Consider the following 17537-nt stretch of genomic DNA (forward strand, 5'->3'; position numbering starts at 1 on the left):
AAGAAGTGCATTTTATTTTTCATCTGAATCATATGCCGAATAAAGGATTCCAAATTCTCAAACACAGATTTTCACCAATATACACATATGGCTTGAAGCTTAAATATATATCAATTCATGTTTGGAATGTGCCTTTAGGCATATCTGGAACAAAGCATCAAATTAACTTCCCACTGATTCAATAATGAATAATTGAATTTAGCAATACAGTAGAATATATGTGAACCTTCCACAGGAAATTTGGCCAACAATTCCTAAGTTATGTCTTTTTTATTTAGTTGTATAATTTACATGTATTACTTTCTATGTCAAAAGTACTTTGATCACTTTAGAGGAATGATTGAGGCTGAGGATTTTGCACAACTCTTTTCTCACTTAAATCCAATTCACAAGCAAGTCAAGTCATCACTCTTGGGTCCTATTGTCATTGATCCTATTTAAGGACAAAGGACAACAATAATGGTTTAACATGACTTATTATGAGTTGTTATCCATTATGAGACAAGGATAACATAAATTCAGACACTCTCCCCCTTTCGCCTAAATTATTGAATTGTCTCCTTATTCTGTGCTTTAGTCTTTTCCATGTGCCAGTCTCCTATCAACAAAATTGCCAGAGAAATTTTGCTAAAAACAGGAATAGGTAGGTTGCCTTTTCTGCTCCCCTCCTTCCCTTTTTAGCCTCCACTCAGTAGACTCCAATATTTTCCATTTACTTCTTGTGTCAAATAATAATTCCACTTTTTGATATTTAGAGTTCATCATAACAAGGCTCTTTCTCATCTTTCTTATCTTCTAGTCCTTTTCACATACCCTTATGTAAAAAAACATAGATTTTTGCTTTTCCTCACATATAGCACATCATCCATCATATCCCATGCCTGGATTGCACTCCATTTTCTATTAGAATCTCTGGTTTACTACAGTCTTCTGGATGAAACCTTTCCTGGTCTCCCAGTGCCTAGTGCCTGCCTTCTAAGAGACCTTATATCTGTTTGGTATGAGTTTTATATATACCTAACATTAGAATGTAAGCTCCTTGAGGGCAGGGATTATATTTTTATTTTTTGTCTTTTGTATTCTCAGTACACACAAAAATACCAGATATATCAGCAGATGCTAATTAAATATTTATTTACTAATAGAATCATAGAATTCCAAGAAAGATCAATCCATTCATTATAGAAGCAGAATCTAAAAGTCTGAAAAGGAGAGTAATTGACTAAAGTCATGCAGATGGTTAGTGACTAAGCCAGAAATTGGACCCAGTTTCTTTATCTCAACATCCATGCTTCTTTTATCCTAACACATGACAGCTCTCATGTCTGCAATTAATTTTAAATGACAGTAAATTTTGGATGATTAAAGAAAGTAAGCAAAACTTCTTCTCAATTAATTTTAAAGTAAAAAAAAATATTAGGAGGGGAGGAACAAACAAGCATGTATTAAAGACCTTGTATGTGCCAGACATTTTATAAATATTAACTCACTTGATTCTCACAACAATACTAAGAGGTAGTTGGTTTTTTTTTAATAGGTAAGGAAACTGAGACAGTGATTAGGTGACTTGCTCATAGTCACATAATAAATATCTGGTCTTTCTGATCCTAGGCTTAAACATTCTATTTACTGAAAAATGTAGCTTTGTCTAAGTAGTGAGATAATAATTATATGAAGAAAAACAAATATTAAGCATGATTTTTGGGGGGATTATGCTTTGGGGTTGTGAGAGAAATGACTGTCATTTGTTATTTGTTATATCTTTAAAGTAAATATCCCTTTATGAAAGCTAATTCAAAATTGGTGATTAAATGGAAGTGGGATGATAGTTACTGGACCCTAGAAATGAAGGAGCAGCATCATTGAAGTCTGGAGCAAATGGCAGACAAAAGAAAATCCTCTGGGGGTACCAGAGAATTTTGAGGGAAGGAGGTGCTCAACATGCAGTAGACTATTTATTCAGGTAGTTAAGGCTTGTTACAGAAGGAAAAGGCCTTATTAAATGGAAACTTTTTTTTTAAACTAAAGCTTTTTATTTACAAAATATATGTATGGGTAAAAAAACCTTTTTGTTCCAAATTTTCCCCTTCTTCCCTCCACTCCTGACTCTAACTGGCAAGTAGTCCAATACATGTTGAATATGTTGAAATGAAATACATGTTAAATCCAATATATGTGTGTGTGTGTGTGTGTGTGTGTGTGTGTGTACATATTTACACAGTTATCTTGCTGCACAAGAAAAATCAGATCAAGAAGGAAAAAAAAACTGAGAAAGAAAACAAAATGCAAGTAAACAACAACAAAAAGAGCGAGAATGCTCTGCTGTGTTCCACACTCTGTTCCCATAGTTCTCTCTCTGGGTGTAGATAGCTTTCTTCATCACTGAATTTGAATGGTTTGAATCATCTCATTGTTGAAGAGAGCCACGTCAAATGGAAACATTTTTGAGGAAATTTTTTCAGACACAATATTGATAAATCTTCAAACATGGCATTTATGGGAACTAATAAGTGAAAGAAAATAAAGTATTGTAATAAGAATATTATTTGACATTTATTTAATTAAGGTTATCAAAGTGCTTTATGTATCTAGATAATCTGGAACCTGAATACAAATCTCATAGGGCCGTTCCAGGAGGACTAGTACCTTTGCGTGAGGTCTTGCAAAGCTCTTTTTGAGAGCTGCTCATCCACCTTGGGTGTTCTCAGTTGCCCAACTCTCACCTGTGGCTCTAAGAAGCTGTAGCATGCATAAAAGCCACATCCCAGTAAAACTGTCCTAATGATAGGCTGACCTAGGTTGAGTGCCTCAAACCAGTCAGTGAGCTGGGGGTAGGTTGCCTTCAAGCATGTGAAGACTTCTTCTAGTGGAACAGGCAGATGGGAACAATTTGTTCCAACTGTCCCAAGGCTGCAGAAGTGGGGCACTTAGAGCTTGGAAGGTCATCCCCTGCATCCCGGTCCATCACCCGCTCTCCTGACTTTTGTCCTGCTGCTGGACTTCGATGACTCTGGAAGAGAGAATGAGGCTGGTAGCTTTTTGCAAGTCTGCATCACTTAAACACAATTCAGGCTTAAGTCAAGATGTCCCTATAATCCACTATTTTATCCCAACATTATGATGCTATCGGCCTTCTTCAAAAACAAAGGCTAAGGAACAAGTCTCACAACTTTTGTAAAGGCACCACATGTCTCTGGGGCTTAGTTTCCTTATCTGTAAAGTTGGACTGGCTCATTCAGGCTCTGGAATTATAATTTAATGATACCATAATCCCATTTGATGCTCATAAGAAAAACACTACAGATATTGTTATAATCCAGAGAGATGAAATGACTTGGCTATCTCCAGAATCATACCTGGAGTCCGACACATTTGAATCCTGATTGTGACACTTTTGAGTTGTTCAGCCTCAAGATAAGTATCTGGTTTTCTTTTGGTTCATATGTAAAAATGGGATAATAATACCGACCCTTCTTACTTCACAGGATTGCTGTGAAGAAAAATCTTTGTAAAGTTTAAAATCCTATAGAAACAGGTACTCCTGTTATCAAGTATTTTAAGTTAAGCTGTATTGTGGGAGAAATTTCTTCTTTCTGAATTCATGTGGTGGATAATTGCTACTAAATATATACTTACCACAATGCAGAAATTATGGAGGTAAAACCTTCAGTTTTATTATTATGTTCTAACAAAGGTTCAGGCCTCAGAGAGAACCTGAACAATTATGAGGATTCTGGCAAGGCTTCTTATAAGCAAAATTACATCAGAGTAAGGGAGAAATAATTCATTTACATATTGCAATCTTGCATATTCCTCTTAGGCCATAAAACTTAAAAAGTAAATAGATTCATAATTCCATCTTCCTTCAATGTCATAAAATCTGAGCAAACAGTTAAACAGAGTAATTTTCTCATGTACCCCTTAAGGAAACAAACCTCATCAAACAATGGGTAAACTAAATCAGGTTACAGATTAAATAAAATATTCCCACAATATGGCCCCATGGCTTACTCAGGTTTTATTCACAGAGAAAATTTTTCCAGCTTTTGAAATATATTTTTGTTGTTACTATGCCAAAGTTCCCTGAAAAGATTTCAATCACAATGCTTTGAGTGAATGACTTTGTGAATCAGAGTCATAAATTAGAGATTCCATTCTGTTCCTGGCAGAAAAATGAGAGGAAAGACCTGATTTAGAAGCTGATTTTTGAAGAAAAGAATATTTTTATACTATAGAATTTTTTAAAATGTTATGCATAAGGTTAACATATAAATGACACTTTTCCTTCCCCATCTCCTCACCCCTAACCTTTTGCTCACTTTAGGGTTTTGGAAGCAGAAAATAATTTGGGGCATTAAAATGTATTTATTTTAATAAATTTTTATTGATACTCTTTTACATAGTCTAGATTTTCCCCACATTTTTATTCTTTTTAGAGAGTCTCTCTTTATAAGAAAGCATTTAAATTCAGAAAAATTGATTATAATATTGAAAAAAATCTCCTATATTTAACTAGCTATGCAATCTTGGGCAAGTCACCTAACTTCTGTTTTCTCACCTGTAAAATGGTATAATAATATACTTTATTTGACCTCATAACTCCAGTTAAAGAAAATACCTGGGATTCTAGAAAATTGGTACTCAGGAAATATGTAATCATGACAAATAGGCAAATGAAACAAATACATACACTCTGTTAATGTGAATTAACAGACACAAGTTTATCCCTACGTGTAAGAAACTCATTCCAGTCTGAGAGTGATAGACATGGATTGAGTAGGAACATTCAAAATTGAGGTTTTGGTGGCAAGAACATATACTCTACAAATAGACTTTGTTGAGGACAGATAATCAGTGCCTCAGCGGAGGAGAGGGCATTCCTAATGAAATTTAAATATGGCCAAAAAATTCTTAGGAGTCCCTTATCAAAACTAGGCTTAGATGAAGTTCAAATAGGAGAATTTCTTTCTGGTTACTGCAATGGATGGGAAGATCTAGCAGTAACTGAAGCAGCATAAAGGAAGAGAAAACTAATTTGATTGGTCCAGAACTTCAGTAATAGCTATTGTTGTTTATTATCACCTTGATTTAGAAATAGGGGAAACTTTTCACAAGAGCTTGCTGCTCTATCCTGCTTAATGCAAAGTATAGGGGATTTTGTAGCAGCTGAGTTATTCCAGTTATTGAACATGAACTGTATTGCTGGACACTCCATTCTGACTGGAAAATAAAGCATCTGGTTGAGTGATTAATTGATTGTTTTGGAAGAAATAGCCTAGAGATGTCACTTTTACAATTTATAGCTCATTTAAATGAAGAGGAGCATGTGACCAGAAGATCAATCACCATAAAGTGAATTGTTTTGGTCAGATCAACTGATAAGAGATTCTTTCCTAAGCTTTTGAAATACATTTTTGTTGCTGCTAAACAAAGGGAAAAGAGGTGAACTTTGGTGTATATAGTGTTGATTCATACTGAGGAAATTTTCTATTAAACATTGAAATATGTAAATAAGAATAAATGAGAAATATATAAATAAGAAGAATTGAAATATATAAATAAGAAATGAGATCTGAACATACAAAGTTGTTAGCACAAAAAAGTACCAAAGCTACGTTTTTTCTGTGTTTCATTTGGAACACATTTGATAATTAAGTTTAATATTTATTAAGCTTATCTGACCTCGATTCAATTTAAAAAGTCTTATTGTGTATTTCATTTCTCCCCCAATCACACATTAAAACAATTTTTTAGCATTTTAGAAAATGTTTTGGATTACGAATTTTATCTCTCCCTACTTCCTTCTTCTGCCCTCTCCCTGAGATGGTAAACAATCAGATATAGGTTATACATGTGAAGCCATGTAAAATTTTCACATTAGTCATTTTGTACAAGAAAAGTTAAAAGAAAAAGAACAAAAGAAAGTGAAAAATAGTATGCTTCAATTTGTATTCAAGCAATAACAGTAATAACAGTTCTTTCTCTGAAGGCAGATAGTTTACTTCATCATTGGTCCTTTCGGATGTCTCAGATTATTGCATTGTTGAAAATAGTTAAGTTATTCAAAGTTCTTCATTATACAATATTGGTGTATAATATTCTTCTGGTTCTGTTCATTTTACTTTGTATCAGTTCATTTAACTCTTTTTAGGTTTTTCTGAAATCATCTTGCTTGTCATTTCTTATAACACAATAATATTACATCAAGATCATTTGCCACAGCTTGTTTAGCCATTCCCAATATTTTTGTACAAGTAAGCCCTTTCCCCTTTTCTAATATCTTTGAGATATAGAACCACAAGTGGTTCAATAAATATTTATTAAATTCTTCTATGTTTTTGGCAATATGTTAGAAATTGGGGATATGAGATAATTCTCATCCTCAAAGATTTTATATTTATACTTGGGAGAAAACAATATGTATATGGGGAGGGCGAGGATAAAAAATTGAACCTATGATTTTACTAGTATGGGGAATTCCAAGATTCAAAAATTTATTAATGCACTTTATCACCTTCTCTACACATTATAGTCCAAGACAGTTGTCTAGGCAACTGTTGCACAGTCAATAAGGTTTAGAGGTAGGACTGGAATCCCAGTATGCCTTTCTTTAAGGACAACTTATGGAGCAGTGGATAGAATTCAAGACCTGGAACACAGAAAGTCTGGATTCAAATCTTGCCTCAGACTTGTTTTTGTATCTTCCAACTATAAAATAGAGGTAAACATAGCACCCATATTCCAAAATAATCATGAAGATCAAATAAGAGAATAATTATTGCATTTGGTGAAATACTGACACACAGTAAATATTTGGTAAATATTTATTCCCTCCCTTCCTTCTAGCACAGCTCTCTAAATTCTACAACCAGCTATAGTGCCAACATAAGTTAATATAGAATAAATGTATGCAGATATACACATACATATGTGTGTGTGGGTATATAAAAAATACCTATGTCACAATACATAGAACAAAAAAAAAACTCCACAAGATCATTAAAGAGGGAGCATTAACAACTTGGGCAGAAATATATGTAGTCTGAAAAATCTTTATATAAGAGTACTCAGTATCAGCCTTTAAAAGAATTAGCAATTTCAAAAAGTTGAGGTGATGAGAAAGACTATTCCTATTATGAGAGGTCAGACAGCAAAGATTGGGAGGTGGGAGATTGAATGTTCTGAACAAGGAACAGAAAGTAGGCCCTGTAGCTTCATGGTACTGTGATACATGGTTTTTGTTTTGTTTTATTTTGTTTTGAGAGTCATTCTTGCTTTATGATCATCCAGAAAAATTACTATTTCTTGTTCTTCATGTTGAGACTTATTGAAAATATGGCCATTTCTGAGTATGAATACCTTATTGATAAACACAAATTCTTAGAAATTTCGTTTCTCAATATGTAAACATTGGGAGTTATTTTCAGAAACTTCATCCACATTCCTGATTTCTGGAGACCTAAGCTTAGAGTTTCTTCCTGTCATTTACTATTCTTTTGGTTTTGGGCAATTTACTGGATCTTTATGGGCCTCAATTTTCTCACCTATAAAATGGACAAGTTGGGAAAGATCGACCTTCAAATTCAAGCTCATGTACCACAATTCCATTAATTTCATAGTCTGCCTGTCCATTTGGCAATGAAACTAGAATTCATTGAACTTTAAGCACAGAGACCAAAAAAAATTTAAAAAGGACAAATGGGAGAAATATTTTGTAATCTAATGCAATTCTAGCATACCCCTGAGTCACTGAAAGGGGGTGGGAAAAGTTCTTCTCAGCATATGCTGCCAACTGGCATAAGGCAGACGGGAGAATAGAGAAAGCTGTTTGGATCCCTGGAACCTGTCACAAAAATCCCAAACAAGCAAAATGAATGTTAAATTTCACAGTAGGTAATACAGCCCAGCTTTCGGAACAGTTTGTTTGCACAATATAAGTTTCGTCAGCATTTTTCATCTATTTAAATAATATTTCCCATATTGACAGTAATGTGGTGTAGGTATTCGAGTTCTGCATGCCATTACTATTAAAATGATCCCTAGCTTCTTTCTATGCAAGAGGAAAAAACAAACAAAAATCCTAAAATGTTGAGCTAAGCAAAAAAAGAAAATAAATAAATAAATAAAAGGCATATTTTATGTTTGGTAGTTTTGTTCACTTGACCCTGATTTGGGAGAAAAATGTCTTAAAATTGCTTCAATAATCTTAATATAAGGACTGTGTACAATAACATTGCTTAAATTGGAGAAATTCTTGTTATGAAATGTAATGGCATCACAGAATGTTTTTCATTGAAAATTACTTTGCACTATTAGTTCTATATTTATTTCAAAAGGTGAAAACATTTCTCATTTATTTGCTTAGCCAAATGGCATATTTATGATGCAAAGTACAGTTTTGTCATTTATATGACATTTTAAGTGAATCCAGAACTATGTGTTCAGAGAATTGGGGTCTGGGGGAAAATTGGTGTGGCAGTATTTCTTTTAATTCCTGTGTTTTGCTCTCAATACTATATACCTGGAGAGGATTGCCTTGTGTTCCAATATATTCTATATAATCCAGATCTATGCTAAGGCATTAACATCAATGTTATTCTGTCTATATCACATTTTATTTAGGGAATGTATCTGCCCTTCTCCACCCTGCCCAAATATACCAGCTAAACTATAGTGGGGCCTGAAGTGATATGTTCTTGGAATAAGACTCATAAAATGACCTTGTAACCAATTGAATTATTCAAGTAAAGGATGGGGCATTATCCACTGGGATGAGGTGGATTATCCTATGATCATAGATTCAAAGTTGAAAGTAATATCAGAAGGCATCTAATTTGCCCCTGCCCCCTTTTTTCTCAATGAAGACTTTTGGTCCAAAGAGGTCTAATTTGCCCAAAATCATATAGGCAGTAAGTAACAGGGCCAGAATTCAGACAACAGCCTTCTAACTTCAGGTCCAACATTTTTTTTCTCATTGTACCATGTTTCTTTTCCTTTTCCTTTTTCACCTTTTGGTTTTTGAGTTAATAGTTATTTCCAGAGTGGTCATTTTATTCAGTTTAACTCTAAATTTTTCAGTTTAGTCTCATCTATGTTCTTGAAATTATATAAGAAATAACATTAAAAGCAAATGGAACATCTACAAGGTTAAATTCCCCATAGGCGAAGTATACTTCCATTTAAGTTAATTATTCCTAATATTTTATCTTCTGACCAAAAAGAAAATCAGCCTTCTTTTTGCTGAAAGATTAATAAGCAGAAGTCTTCACTTCATGGAACATCAGAGCTGGATAAATGGTGACATGGAGGCTAATACTAATTATGACCTAGTTTAACCCTACCACTTTTGTCAGTGCCTTTCAAAGCAGCCATGAAAAAGGTTAAATGGAAGATTAAGACAAAAAGAAAGTATTTTTATACTGACAAATTGTGTCTTAACTTACATACTTTACATGACTCAGAAAAGGCCATCAATATTCATAGACAAAAAAGACTCACCCTCTTGTCTTAGACTAGAAGAAAAATGGCAGCCCTTTTTTAGCATTGAGACCTCCTGGGCAGAGAACTGATCAAGAAATTAGAACTGGTTTTTAGTTGGTTGACACCATAAACTAGATGTGAATCCCTGAGTAACCCCAATATATATATATATATATATTTATACACTACTTTAAGATTATCAAATGTCTTCCTCACAAAAACCCAGCTAGAAAGGTAGTACCTGTTTTGTAGTGCTAACTGCAACTGACTTCTGCATTTACTGATAAATATAGAATCACAGAGTTAATTTGAATCTGCAGTAGGATTCAAACCTCCACATCTCCAGATTATAAATCTAGTTCTATTTCCACAATACTATGTTACCTCTCTTTCCTCAATATTGGTATGGGATCTGTATACTATATTTCACACTAGTCTGAAGATTAATATGAAATATATGATATGAAAATGTTTAGAGTTAAAATTGACCTTTAAATAAGAACTATGTTTTTTTTTTTAAACAATTATATTTTTCAAAGCTTTAACTAAGGCAGAAATTTGTAGGGCTTTGTTTGCAGATGCCAAAAGTGTAGTGACAACACTGCACTTTTTTGTGCTGGAGAAAAACAATGTAATTAGCACTTTATTATTTAGAATTTTAATTAAAACAGGAAGCTATCAGATGGTAGGTTTTCTCCTCACCTTCTGCTCTGTCAGTTATTGCAATCCAGGTAAGCCTCTATATGGCTCAATTCTTCTCTGTTCCCTCCTTAAAAGAGACCTAATAATGTTCTGGGTTCTCTGCCAGGGGAGATTGTACAATATTGTAGTGAGTCTCTGCTTCTGTCACATTGGCTAGTAACCTGATGTTTCCCTTCTCCCACCATGAAATCTTCCATCCTGTAGATTAAAGTCTCTCCTCCCTCTCTTGCTCAACAAAATTTTTCTAAAGTTATATGGAGAAAATCTTTCTAATTTGCTTGCTTTGGGGAATGTTTTGTAATGTTTGGATTGTGCACTAGAATTGTTATTTGTGATTCTGATTATTTCATTTTAGGGATCTTTTATCTTAGACCTATGAAATTAAAAAACTTTTTGGATAGTTATTTCATTATAATTTGTTTCCTTTGTAATTCTGTATATTTTATTTAATGATTTAAATAAATGTGCAAAGATATTTGTAGTAGCCCTTTTTGTAATGGCAAGGAACTGGAAATCGAGTAGATGCCCATCAGTTGGGGAGTGCCAAAATAAGTTATGGTATATGAATGTAATGGAATATTATTGTTCTATAAGAAATGATGAGCAGGCTGATTTTAGAAAAGCTTCGAAAGACATATGAACTGATGCTGAGTGAAGTGAATAGAATCAAGGGAACATTGTACACAGCAACAAGATTATGTGATGATCATTTGTGATCAACTTGGCTCTTTTTACAACAAGGTGATTGAAGGCAATTTCAATAGACTTGTTATGGAAAGAGCCATCCACATTCAGAGAGAGAGAATTATGGAGACTAAACATGAATCAAAGCATAGTATTTTCACATTATTTTTGTTATTATTGTTTTTCTCATGGTTTTTTTTTTCACCTTTTGATCTGATTTTTCTTGTACAGCATGATAAATATGGACATATGTTTAGAATAATTGCACATGTTTAGCCTATATTAAATTGCTTGCTATCTATGGGAACAGGCATGTGGATATAGAGGGAAAAATTTGAAATGCAACGTTTTGAAAAGGTGAATGTTGAAAACTATGTTTGCATGTATTTGGTAAAAATAAAAAGCAATCAAAATGAATTAAAAACATTATTTTGAGATGGGGAAGTGGTCTGAGAAGATCTTCACCATTCTGTAAAAATAGATCTATTACACACACACACACACACAAACAAACAAACACACATACATACACACACATACACACACACAAAGAGAGGGAGAGAGAGAGAGAGAAAGAGAGAGAGAGAGAGAGAAGAGAGAGAGAGAGAGAGAGAGAGTGAGTTAACAACTCTTGGTCTAGGGTAGAAATAAAGAAATCAAATAAATATTTACTAAGTAAGATTTTATTTTACTTTATTTATTTATTTATTTTTGCTGAGGCAATTGGAGTTAAGTGATTTGCCCAGGATCACACAGCTAGGAAGTGTTAGGTGTCTGAGGTCGCATTTGAACTCAGGTCTTCCTGATTTCAAGGCTTGTGCTCTCTCCACTGGGTCACCTAGCTGTCCCTACTAAGTAAGATTTTATGTATATTAGAGATCAAATATTTCAGGAACTATTAGGATTTAAAGCTTGAATGTTCCATGATGATCATTTGAAACTAATAACTTCATTTCATTCATTAATTTATTTATGAAAGGACAAATGTTTTAAAATAATTTTATTATTATTTTGTTCTTAAACATAAACCAAAGTGAACTTTTTCATATATATAGTATAAAATAAAAAATGATTGCCTATGAAATTAAAATTTCTTTCATAAGTAGCTTGTTTTTTTAAATGCAATGTTTACATTGTGACTTCCAAATTATCCTGCAGTCTGTAATTCTATCTATCCTATTTCTCTTCTTTTCTTTGCATTTCTTTTTTATTTCTTTTAGAAAAAAATATTTATTTAAAGCTTAAATACAAGATAAGAAAAAATAGAAGAGACAAAAGAAAAACAAACATTGGCATGTGCCCAGGAGAACATCAGGGAGTATTGAAAGACGTAAAAATAAATTTCCATTTCAAGAAAGCACATATAATAATAGAATACATATTCACAACTGTCCATTATTTCTTTGCTTCCTTATAGGTTATTCTTTTGTTCTCTGATGTGAACTTTTTACTTTATTCTTTATTTTCTCCTTTCATTCCCCATCCCCATCTCTTCTAAGGAAGCTACAGTTAAGCACAGATATATTTATGTGTGTATATACATCTATAAACAATACATATGTATACATAGTATATATACACATGCATATATACTCATAGATCTATACATACACTGACATACACCTACATACATATACATCTGCATATACACGTACATAAATATGTATCTAAATATATTAATGTAACTGACAAATAATGTACATTTTCCTCTTGATTAAATAATTAAATTTGACTTTGTCTGAGATCAGTAATTACTGGCCCTACTTTTTTTTCTAATAAATTTTATTTGTTGGTTTCTTATAACTTCACTGGTTTCCTCTTGGCCAATTCTAATTTTCAAAGAATTATTTTCTTCTTTGGGACTCTGGAATTCTTTTGGTTGGTTGACTTTCTTTTCATAATCTTTTTGTTTTTCTTGAATGATTTCTGTGTTTTGTTTTGTTTTGTTTTAGTTTTTTGTAATCTTTCACTTAATTTTCAAAGTTTTTCTTTTGAGTTCTATAAGTTCTTTCTGGGTAGGTAGCCATTTAATATTACTTTTTGGGGTAGGAGATGCTTTTTAAAAAAAAAAGCTTTATTGTCCTCCTCTGAAGATGATCCTTGGTCTTACCTATTACCAAAATAAATTTTTTTCTATAGTTGGATTCTTTCTTCTTTCCCTGCTTTACTTTTAAAAAATGAGATCTTATTAATATAATCACCTCAAATTATAAGGTGGGAGTATTGTGCCTCTGGCTTCACTTCAGTTTTCTTCCCTCTTCCCTGAGACACCAAACAAAAAACTCCTCCCTCTTGCAAATGCCCAACAACCAGTAACATCCCTGATATATTGTTTTACTCTTACCTGGTCTGAGGGTTCCTTTCTGCTCAGGGCAGTATCTCAGTAGCATAGTTAGGCCTGATGTGTCCAATCAGCAGAGGTTCCTTCAATCTTTCTAGACTCTGACCCTTGGCTCCCCATGCTGTCCTGTCCCAGAGGTAAAAGTTCTTATGGTTTGGGCTGAGGTTACCTCCTAATCCAGCTAACCCCAGGGCTCCTGCTAGCTATTTCTGCAGAAGTAGCCTGGAGGTTTTTACCTTTCATAGTGGTTAAACCTTGGTCCAGGAGGACCTCTTTTCTGTCTAGAGTCTTACTTGTTTTTCACTGGGCTATGTTCATCCTGAGGCACAATTTTGTTTTGTTGGAGGATAATTTGGAAAGCTTGGAATTTTCTGACTTACTCTGCCATCTTACCAGAATCCTCCAGACTTTTTGATTAATTAAAGCCTTTTATTTACAAAACATATGCATGGGTAATTTTTCAACATTAACCCTTGCAAAACCGTCTTTTCCAAATTATTCCCTCCTTCTTCCCACTCCCTCCCCTGGATGGCAGGTAGTCCAATACTGTTAAATGTTAAAATATATGTTAAATCTAATATATATACATATATATGTATATATATATATATATTTATACAATTATCTTGCTGCACAAGAAAAATTGGATCAACAAGGAAGAAAAAACTGGGAAAGAAAACAAAATGCAAGCAAACAATAACAGAACGAGTGAGGATGCTATGTTGTGAACCACATTCAGTTTCCATAGTTCTTTCTCTTCTTCATTCCTAAGCAAGTGAAACTGGTTTAAATCATCTTATTGTTAAAGAGAGCCACATCAATCAGAACTGATCATCATATAGTCTTGTTGTTGCCATGTATAATGATCTCCTGGTTCTGCTCATTTCAGTTAGCATCAGTTCATGTAAGTAAGTCTCTCCAGTCCTCTTTGAAACCATCCTATTGGTCGTTTCTTACAGAACTATAATAGTCCATAACGTTCATATATCATAATTTATTCAGCCATTGTCCAATTGATAGGCATTCACTCAGTTTCCAGTTTTTTGCTACAAAAAGGGCTGCCACAAACATTTTTGCACATGTGCTTCCCTTTCCTTCCTTTAAGATCTCTTTGGGACATAAGCCCAGTAGTAACACTGCTGGGCCAAAGGGTATGCACAGTTTGATAATTTTTTGAGCATAGTTCCAAATTGCTCTCCAAAATGGTTGGATCCGTTCACAGCTCCACCAACAATGCATCAGTGTTCCAGTTTTCCCACATTCCCTCCAATATTCATCATTATCTTTTCCTGTCATCTTAACCTATCAAAGAGGTGTGTCATGGTATCTCAGAGTTGTCTTAATTTGCATTTCTCTGATCAATAGTGATTTGGAGCATCTTTTCATGTGACTACAAAATTTCAATTTCTTCATCTGAAAATTGTGTATTCATATCCTTTGACCATTTAAAATTGGGGTATGACTTGAATTCTTAAAAAATTGAGTCAGTTCTGCATGTATTTTAGAAATGAGGTCTTTATCAGAACCTTTGAATGTAAAATGTTTTCCCATTTTATTGTTTCTCTTCTAATCTTATCTGCATTAGTGTTGTTTGTACAAAAACTTTTTAACTTAATATAATCAAAAGTATCTATTTTGTGATCAATAATGATCTCTGTTTCTTCTTTGGTCACAAATTCTTTCCTCTTCCACAGATATGAGAGGTAAACTATCCTATGTTTTTCTAATTTGTTTATAATATCATTCTTTATGTCTAGATTATAAATTCATTTCAATCTTATCTTGGTATACAGTGTTATGTGTGGGCCAATGCTCAGTTTCTGCCATACTCATTTTCAATTTTCCCAGTAGTTTTTGTCAAATAGTGAATTCTTATCCCCAAAGCTCCTTCAGACTTTTTGAGCATTCTTAAAGAAAAAAAAATGTTTTAATGACTTCTCTCCTTCTCCTTCCTTTCACTCTTCCTTACCTTTCTTCATTCTGTTCCTTTCCCCACTCCCTTTTCCTTTACTTTCTCATCTTTTGCTCTCTCTATTTTATCCCTAATCTTCTTCCTTTCTTCCCTCTCCTTTTTTCACCTTCTTATTGAAAACCAGACAAACAAATAAAAAATCCCCCAAACCCTTGTAAAAATAAGCATACTTAAGCAGCACAAATTCTCATGTTAACCTTTTCAGAAAACATAGTTATGTGTTATTCTGCACATTGATTCCATTTTCATTCTGTCATTAGATGAGTAGCATACGTCATTATTATTCCTCTAGAATCCTGATTTAGTCATCATGGCTAAAAAGTGAGATTGATTGAATCAATTAATCAATAACAGCTATAACAATGCCATTAAATTTGATCTCTATACCTTAGGACTTCAGTATTTCCCAAAGATGTAACATATTTCACTTTTCTGAAATTCTACTTGAGTTTTTCACTTCTTTCTTCTTTATAATTTTGTTCTCTTTTCTGTGGAAGCTTTGTAACCCCTTTCCATCAGAAGGTTGTTATCCTTGAGTTTCACAATAATAATATTTACATGGTACTTTTGAAGTGTGTGCATGTGTGTGTGTGGGTGTGTGTGTGTGTTTGTGTGACTTCACCACAATCTTGTTGAATTTAACTCTTATGGTAGCTGAGATTTACAGGAAAATATAAGAATTTCTTTCTTTTAAAAAAAATTATTGATATTTATTATATTCATATTGTCTTAAATTTGTCCTTTTAATATTTTTTCTTTCCTTTCAAAAGAATAATCCTTTGCAACAAAGAGTTTTTTTTAATGGAAAGAGAAGAAGAAGAGAAAAAAAAACCAATACCAATCAATACATATTTAAAAACATGGCATTATATGCAGTGTTTCTCACAACAGATTATAAGGTTCTTGAGGGCAGGAGTTCAAGAATTTTGACTTAGAAAAGGAGGAGGCAGGCAGCAAGATAAATATTTAAGAGAATGGGATCTAGTTTTTTCCACTTACAATTTTGTAATCATTGTGTATATTGTTTTCTTGCCCTTGCTTATTTTACTTTGTTTCAGTTCATATAAGCCTTTCCATGGTTCTCTCTATATTTTTTTACAACACAGTAACATTCCATTATGTTCATAGACTACTATGTTAATCCATCCCCTAATTAATGAACATTTGCTATTTTCAGTTCTTTGTTACCACAAAAAAATTGGTGGTCTTCAAGAATTATGCACTTATTGTCTTTTAGAATAAAAGAATAAAAATTTGGACAGTGGTTTAGGGAATGTAGACATTTCAATAAGGTCTTTTAGGAATTAGAAACATTTTCATATAAATGAGAACAAACATTTTCAGTACTATTGCTTTTTAAAAAAATTATTCCCATATCTATAATGTTGATTCGACCTTTTCTCCAATTTCCTTTGATTTTTATATAATGGATAAAGATGAAATATTTTTGTTGTTTTAATCAGGGGCATTTTAAATGGGAAATAAAAAAAATCTTGGAAAAATATCAAGATTTGAAATTTTATATCTATCTTCTAAAAATAAACCTTCCCTTGAAAAAGGTCCACAGATGCAAATGTGACACTTCACATCTAGTGATGCTAAAAACTGCATCATTACACTATACACTCAGACCTCCAAATTACTGTTACAGCAGATGAAGAGGTCTGCTTGTGCCTGGAAGGAAAGATGGTGATTTAAACCTTTCTAAAGAGATGCATCCTACAGCTGACAATTTAAAAATCTCTTCAACAGTTAAAATTCTCAATTCCTCTCATTGCATAGAGAGAAAGGGCATGAAATTGATAAGTATTCTGTTTTAGCCTTCAAATGGTATGGAGATGAAAAATAACAGTTTTCAACAGACATTTCTTCGCATTTGGGGCACACTCACCTCTTACTTCTGTTCCTTAGAATCTCCAGCTTTCTTCATATGATAACTCTTACAGAAAATTTTCCTGAGCCCCTAACTATTGGATATCCTAGTTCTCTTTTCTGCTTCAAATATATATTTACATATTTGCATGTTGTATCCTCACAGCAGAATGTAAGCTCTTTTGAGGGCAGGAACTCAGGAAATCTGCTGAGAAAAAAGGAGGCATATAGCAAGATAAATATTGAAAATAGAGGGGTCTAAGGAAGAGATTTTTTTTTTAAATGATGGGAAAAACTTGGACATGTTTGCAGGTACCAGGGAAATAATGAATTGATGAAGATTAAAGAATATAGAGAGATTGAGAATTCATAGTATGGGAAATCTGTTGAGGACAGAAGGAGTAATGAAAAGTAAACTATAGGGGCTTGGGCTTGCCAAGGAGAAGATAGATCTCTTCATCTGAGATCCTTCTCTTCTGAATTTCT

General features: G+C 33.3%; 1 long non-coding RNA gene across 1 annotated transcript; it reads right to left on the minus strand.

Moving 5' to 3' along the window:
* Nucleotides 1-1117: 1117 nt before the first annotated feature.
* On the minus strand, nt 1118-17251 carry LOC127548937 (uncharacterized). Its single transcript, XR_007950486.1, has 2 exons — nt 17071-17251; nt 1118-3010 (listed from the first exon to the last, which is right to left on the minus strand). It is a non-coding gene; the product is annotated as an uncharacterized LOC127548937 (long non-coding RNA).
* Nucleotides 17252-17537: the final 286 nt, after the last annotated feature.

The sequence above is a fragment of the Antechinus flavipes genome, chromosome 2 (genome assembly GCF_016432865.1).
Source record: "Antechinus flavipes isolate AdamAnt ecotype Samford, QLD, Australia chromosome 2, AdamAnt_v2, whole genome shotgun sequence".
Classification (NCBI taxonomy): domain Eukaryota; kingdom Metazoa; phylum Chordata; class Mammalia; order Dasyuromorphia; family Dasyuridae; genus Antechinus; species Antechinus flavipes.